Source organism: Mercurialis annua, linkage group LG1-X, assembly GCF_937616625.2.
Source record: "Mercurialis annua linkage group LG1-X, ddMerAnnu1.2, whole genome shotgun sequence".
Classification (NCBI taxonomy): domain Eukaryota; kingdom Viridiplantae; phylum Streptophyta; class Magnoliopsida; order Malpighiales; family Euphorbiaceae; genus Mercurialis; species Mercurialis annua.
The window spans coordinates 50,451,551-50,457,779 of record NC_065570.1 but is presented as its reverse complement, the minus strand read 5'-3'; the positions used below and the strand labels follow the sequence as shown (position 1 = coordinate 50,457,779).

Here is a 6,229-nt window from a genome sequence, read left to right as displayed (position 1 = left end):
TGGACGGCACAATGAGGCGCTTCCGGGAAGATATTGCAATGGTGGTCAAGGAAGCAACGGAAACCCTTCTGTCACAGACGCTAGGCAGTTAAAGTCATGACAAAACTGGAGGACGAACGGAAGACGGAGGGAAAACGCCTCGCGCAGGTGGCAACCTCGAAGGCAAAGAACCAAAGGTACTCATATTGGAAGATGAGGAAAAGGAGGCAATGGACCCGACCAACAAGAGACGATCGGAGGTAGGAACAAAAGGTGTGGATCTAATGGAAGTAAAAAGGCTGATAGCATACAAGTTGAGCTCGAAAAAGCCCAAAACCTACAAGAAGTAATGGCGGTGGCCCAAAAGTGCATAAATATGGACGACGGAAGGAGACAGAAGAACAACGATGCACCAAACAAGGAAGAAATTAAAGGAGGCACCTCATAAAGGCAATCATCCCCCTCCCAAAAAGCTACATCATGAGTCATCGGATCATCGGCAGGTACACACCACACGAAGACGCCAGTCATTGGAGGACTGAGAACAGATACACCAACGAGCATCAGTCAAGCAGATACGGTGACAGGACCGAGATATTCACTCCGCTGAATACAATAAGGGCTAACGTACTAATGTGGGTCAAAGAAATTCGAACGCCAATGACCTAGCCCCAGAAGATGATCCACAGAACAGGAACAAGACGCGAAAACCGATATTGCAATTTTCACGAGGATTACGGACACGACATGGATGAGTGTTACGATTTAAAGAAAGAGATAGAAAGGTTGATAGAGTACGGGATGCTGAGAAAATTTACGAGCCGCAAGAAGAAAAGGAGCATCGAAAGAAAGGAGCCGATAAATAAGAAAAGAAAGAAGAAGAAAGGGGAAGAAAGCAGGAAATTACCGGAGTTATCAACGTCATCATAGGAGGAAAAAACATGAAGGTAGGAAGGAAAAGGCCAATGGCCGAAATAATGCAGGTGACATAGCAAACAAGAGGAGAGCCGAACACAATGAAGATTGTCAATTTCTCTACAGAAGATGGGTCGGGTGTGAAGGGACCATACAATGATGCCTTGGTAGTAGAAGCGATCATCAACAACTTCCTAGTCATGAAGCTACTAGTCGACAAAGGAAGCACGGTGAACTTAATAACTTGGGAGGCATACAAAGGAATAGAAGGTGAACTTAGGAAACTCAAACATTGCCCAATACCCATAATAGGACTCGTACAAACACCCATTCAACCCAAAGGTCTAGTAGAGATGATAACGGAGTTCGGGAGAGGAGGAAAGGAGACAAAAGAAATCAAAACGCCATTCTCCATCGTGGATATGCCGCTGGCTTACAACAGAATACTGGGAAGACCGTTTCTATACGACTCGAGAGCAATTACAAGCATCTGCTACCTGATAATGAAAATACCAACTACGGGAGGGACTATTAGCGTTAAAGGAGATGAGGAAGTTGCATCAAGGTACTACACAATAGCAATGAAAGAAGCAGAAGAGTGAGCGGCCGAGGAGAGGAAAGAGTCAAAGACCGAAGGCCAAAGAGATGATGATAATAGCCTTCATTTTTGTATTAGTATTTTCCTTGTCAATTTTAATACAATCAAAGTTTCAAGGAATAAATTAGCAAAACACAACAGAAGGCCAACAATAGACGGAGATCGCAACCAAACGTACTCAAACAAACAACATAAGAGATACATATCTCATAAGGCAACGACCAAACAAACGAGATACATATCTCTTAAGTTAAAGGCCAAACAAACGAGATACATATCTCCTAAGGCAACACATAAACAAACGAGATACATATCTCCTAAGGCAACGACCAAACCAAAGAGATACATATCTCCTAAGGTAACAGCCCAATAAAAGAGATTCATATCTCATAAGGCAATGGCCAAACAAACGAGATACATATCTCCTAAGGCAATGTCCAAACAAAAGAAATACATATCTCATAAGGCAACAGACAAACAAAAGAGATACATATCTCATAAGGCAACGACCAAACAATAGAGATACATATCTCCTAAGGCAATGTAATAACCCGTAAAAATTTTAAGGAGTTAGATTGCGCCACGAAGCCTAAATTAAGAAATTATGTCAAGTAGGTCGGAAATGAGATTCAAGTCAAGAAGTATGGTGAGAATAAATGAATTGAATTGGTCGAGAAATAATAATTTAATTGGAAAATTATTATTTCGCTAGAAGCGGTTATTAGCGGGACTAATTAATAATTAAGGATAATTTAAAGTAAAAAAATAAGAATTTAGTCCCAAGCTAATAATTTATATGATATCATCCATAAAATATTATTCGGAAGTGAGTGTGAAAATTTTATTGAATTTCGAAGTCGTATTAAATTTTGATGCGACGTAAGTTACGGAATTGGATTAAATCGTAAAGAAATTTAGAGGAACTAAATTGGATCTTTTGCCATTTGAAGTCCAATAGATAAGGCCATATGATATCATCCTCTTCACTTTCTTAAGACTTCAAGAAGCTACCAAATTCTCACCAAAAAGCTTCTCTTTGCCGAACCCATAACCCCACCACCATCTCCATCAAAATCTCACCAAAGCTTGGAGTTTTTGGAAGCAAAAGACTCTAAAATCAAAGGAGATCAAGGTATGATAGTTTAATTGAGAAATTAATGGTTATATATTATGATTTAAGCTTAGTAAATTTTAAGGTTTTTGGTTAAGATTATGATTTTGATGTGGTGTGTTGTGGGTGAGATTGAGGGTTGTTTTAGTTGTGATTTTTAGCAAGTAAATGGATGAATTATTGGTTAACCTTTGGAGCATGTCGGAATAGGTTTCCGGTGGCCGGAGTTTGCTCCGGTGAGCAGCAATTGCTGCTCACCAAGAGCAGCGAATTCTGCTCTCAAGAGTAGAATTCTGCCTTCGGCAGAATTCTGCCGAGAGAGCAGAGCTCGGCTCTGCTCTTATGAGCAGAGCTGAGCTGCTCTTTTGAGGGCTGCAAACGCAGCCCTCGGCCGTTGTAAGGAGCGTAATATTGATGCTAAGTCAGCCCCTATTCGCGTGGTAATTGGTCCATGTTAATGAGCGTTGTTTAACGGTTTTATAATGATTGTTTATAACGAGATAAATTCATGTGGAGTAGTTTAAGGTATGAAAAATATATGGAAAATACATTTTTAAGGTTAATATGAAATGATTGATTGGCAATATATTTGATGTGTAAGTCTAATGTTAAGTTTGAAATTAAATTGTAAGTTAACGGAAGGATTTAAACATAGCGAGGAGCAAACTTTGAGAGCGGATTGTGGGCTAACGAAATGTCGGAATGAGTCGATTTTGGTGTCGTTTTGTTTGTTACGGAACAAAGAATGAAAGAATTGGACAGCCACTGCCACAAAAGTGGCCAGACAGCTGCAAAAAATGGCTGTAAACAGCAGCCCATAGGGCTGTTCTGCTGTCTATAAAACAGCCCGGGGAAGCAATTTCGGAGCTAGTTTCCGATATCTTCGGGTTTGATTTTGAGTCCGACATTTAAACGAAAGTTGTAGAGGACGTTGTGAACTATAGGAATATCAAATTTGTTTTGGGTTATGATCAGTTTACGCGCACTATTTCTAAGCCTGAAACAGCAGCTATAGTAAAATGTTTTGCAGGCCAAAGCTGCCAATTTTAAGGAGTCGACTTCAGGACCAATTTCCGACACCTTAGGACGATAATTTCAGTTTAGAATCTAAACCAAAATTTTAGACAAGATTACGAACTATAAAGACGTCAAATTTATTTGGGAGTTGGGCCGTTTTAAATAAACGTTTTAATAGCCCAAAGTCGACTAGTTAACTAGTTTTGGGAAAACTAGTTTTAATTAACGAAATGTAAAGTCGTTAATTAATTGAGTTTTAAATTGACGTTTTGAGCTAATATCAATTATAAATTATGGAAAAGTGATTTGTTAAATTAATTATCGATTTGGCTCGATAATTAATTTAATTTAGCTAAATTGGATAGCTAATAAATAACATTTGGACTAATGTTATTTATTAAATGGAATTATAATTTTAAAACGTTATCAATTTATTCCGAGGCAAAATAAATTGATTTATTCGCTAAGTATTATATAGCTAGAACACCTTTGGATTAGGATCCATTTTAACTACGATTTATTATCGTATTTATATAGACTCGACGAGGCGATTATCAAGGGGACGCGGAACGTAAAGAACGCGACATCGCTTTGCTAGGGCCGAAGTCTTTGGATAGAAATTTGTGAGTTTTGCAATTTACTTTCGTATATTATCATTATAAGTTGTTATTTGTGTGGTAATCTATTAATTGCATTGCATATATATTATTACTTAGGTACTTCATATGAATACTTTGCTCATGATATGGCTTGGATGCACTATTTGACGTATTGTTGTTATTTGTAAATTGTGATGTTTGCTTTAATGATCCGAGGAAACGAGCTACCTATTGGGCGTCAATAGGCTGTGTGATCACCAGTGTCCGGGTCAGTCATAGAATTAGTGTCGATAGATGTTTGTATTTGAAAATGTTTGATATGACCTCAATATACGCTAATCATGTTTGGGTATCGGAAAGGAGGATTATAATTTTTGTTAGATACATGAGTAACTCGGTTGAACTATCTCGGGACCCGTATCTAGTGAGTAACTCGGTTGAACTATCTCGGGACTCACACTTTGGGATTAAGCAGTGACATGATGTAACTCGGTTGAACTATCTCGGGACTATGTCACATGGTAACGAGTAACTCGGTTGAACTATCTCGGGACCGTACCACTTGGATTAAAATGATTTGATATAATATTAATGGATACAATATGAGTAGGATACGAATAGGAAATAGTATTAATTTAAGATTAGGGTTTCATCGGATCAAATATTGTTGTTTGTTTTAATATATGTTTATGCAATTTATATTTATAATATCTTAAGTAAATGCGAACTCACTCAGCGTTATCTGACCCCCCAATAGTGTTATGTTTCAGGTGTATAGTAGCGAATGTAACGGACTTCTATCCTTGTTCCAGAAGTCCGCGAGTACAGAAAGAAGGAACCAATCAGTAGTGCTGCAGTAGTCGAGTCCTAGAGTGTAATTATGTTTTGTCAAACAGTTTTAAATATTTTGTTTATACTCTGATATGTATAAAGGCTTTAGACTGCGCTTTTAAACCGTTTACATATATGTGAGAAACAGGGCATTGCTTGATATGAGATATCACTTTGTAAGACCCTGATTTCTAAAGATCGTCTTGTATCGTTTAAAGAAGTTTTATAAAAAAAAAACATTTTGAGAATGTTTCGCGAAAAATTTATAGTGATTTCTAGGCTTGCTACGGGTTTCGGAGCTACCACTCCCATTCCCTAGCGCCGGTCGCGGCCCTCGATTTTGGGTCGTGACAGGCAACATCCAAACAAAAAGAGATACACATCTCATAAGGCGACGGCCAAGAAGAGGAAAGGCATATGGCATAAAATAACGGTCAAGCAAAGGGGACGCATATCTTGGAAGGCAACGGTAAAATAAAAGAAAGACACAAGGCAAAAAGCCAAGCACGAAAAGAAGAAGAAAAAGGAAAATAAACAAGAAATCATAAACAATGCTAGGAGAAGAAAGATATTATTATAACAATACGCGTGGGATAAAACGGAGGCCACATTCCCCAAGTAAAATATAAAAAAACAACAAAAACCAACTAGTCAAAACTTCATCAAAACATCGCCATCGGAAGAAGGCAATGAAGTGGTCACCACAGGGAGAAGAACCAGACAAAGATGCAGGAGGCAACATCGGAATAGGAGCGTGACCATGAGCACGGGAGCCAGTCAGAGAAATAGGACAATCACCGGTTGTAATAGAAATAGAAGGAATGCCAGTAGAAGAAGGGGAGGCGGCAACCGAGGGATCAACAACATATTTCTAAGCTGACAAGTAGATAGGCACTAGCTTTTAAAACAAGCCAAGTCAACATACAGAAAGGGAAGATCCGCTAATGGATAGTCCTTCAAGATGGCCGATCGAATGAACCGACGGTAGTGTTGAAACATAAGAGGAACCACCTTGGTAGCCTCGTCCAACTAACTCTTTAGGGTCTGACAAAGCAACTCTAAACGTTCACGGTAAGTAACCGCCTCCGCCCTATTTGAACGAATGTTATTCAAAGCGGCCTTCAAATTTGCAATATGATTCTCCTGCGCTCGCAAAGAATTCTGTAACCCCTCAACCTG

At 38.9% G+C, this 6,229-nt stretch overlaps 1 long non-coding RNA gene across 2 annotated transcripts; it reads left to right on the top strand.

The window, feature by feature from the left end:
- The first annotated feature begins 2,332 nt into the window (after window positions 1–2,332).
- LOC126665188 (uncharacterized) lies at window positions 2,333–5,298 on the top strand. Of its 2 annotated transcripts, XR_007637558.2 has the most exons (3): window positions 2,334–2,624; window positions 4,158–4,243; window positions 4,977–5,298. It is a non-coding gene; the product is annotated as an uncharacterized LOC126665188 (long non-coding RNA). The 2 variants fall into 2 exon arrangements; XR_007637559.2 differs by lacking the exon at window positions 4,158–4,243 and having other exon boundaries at window positions 2,333–2,624.
- The last annotated feature ends 931 nt before the right edge of the window (window positions 5,299–6,229 follow it).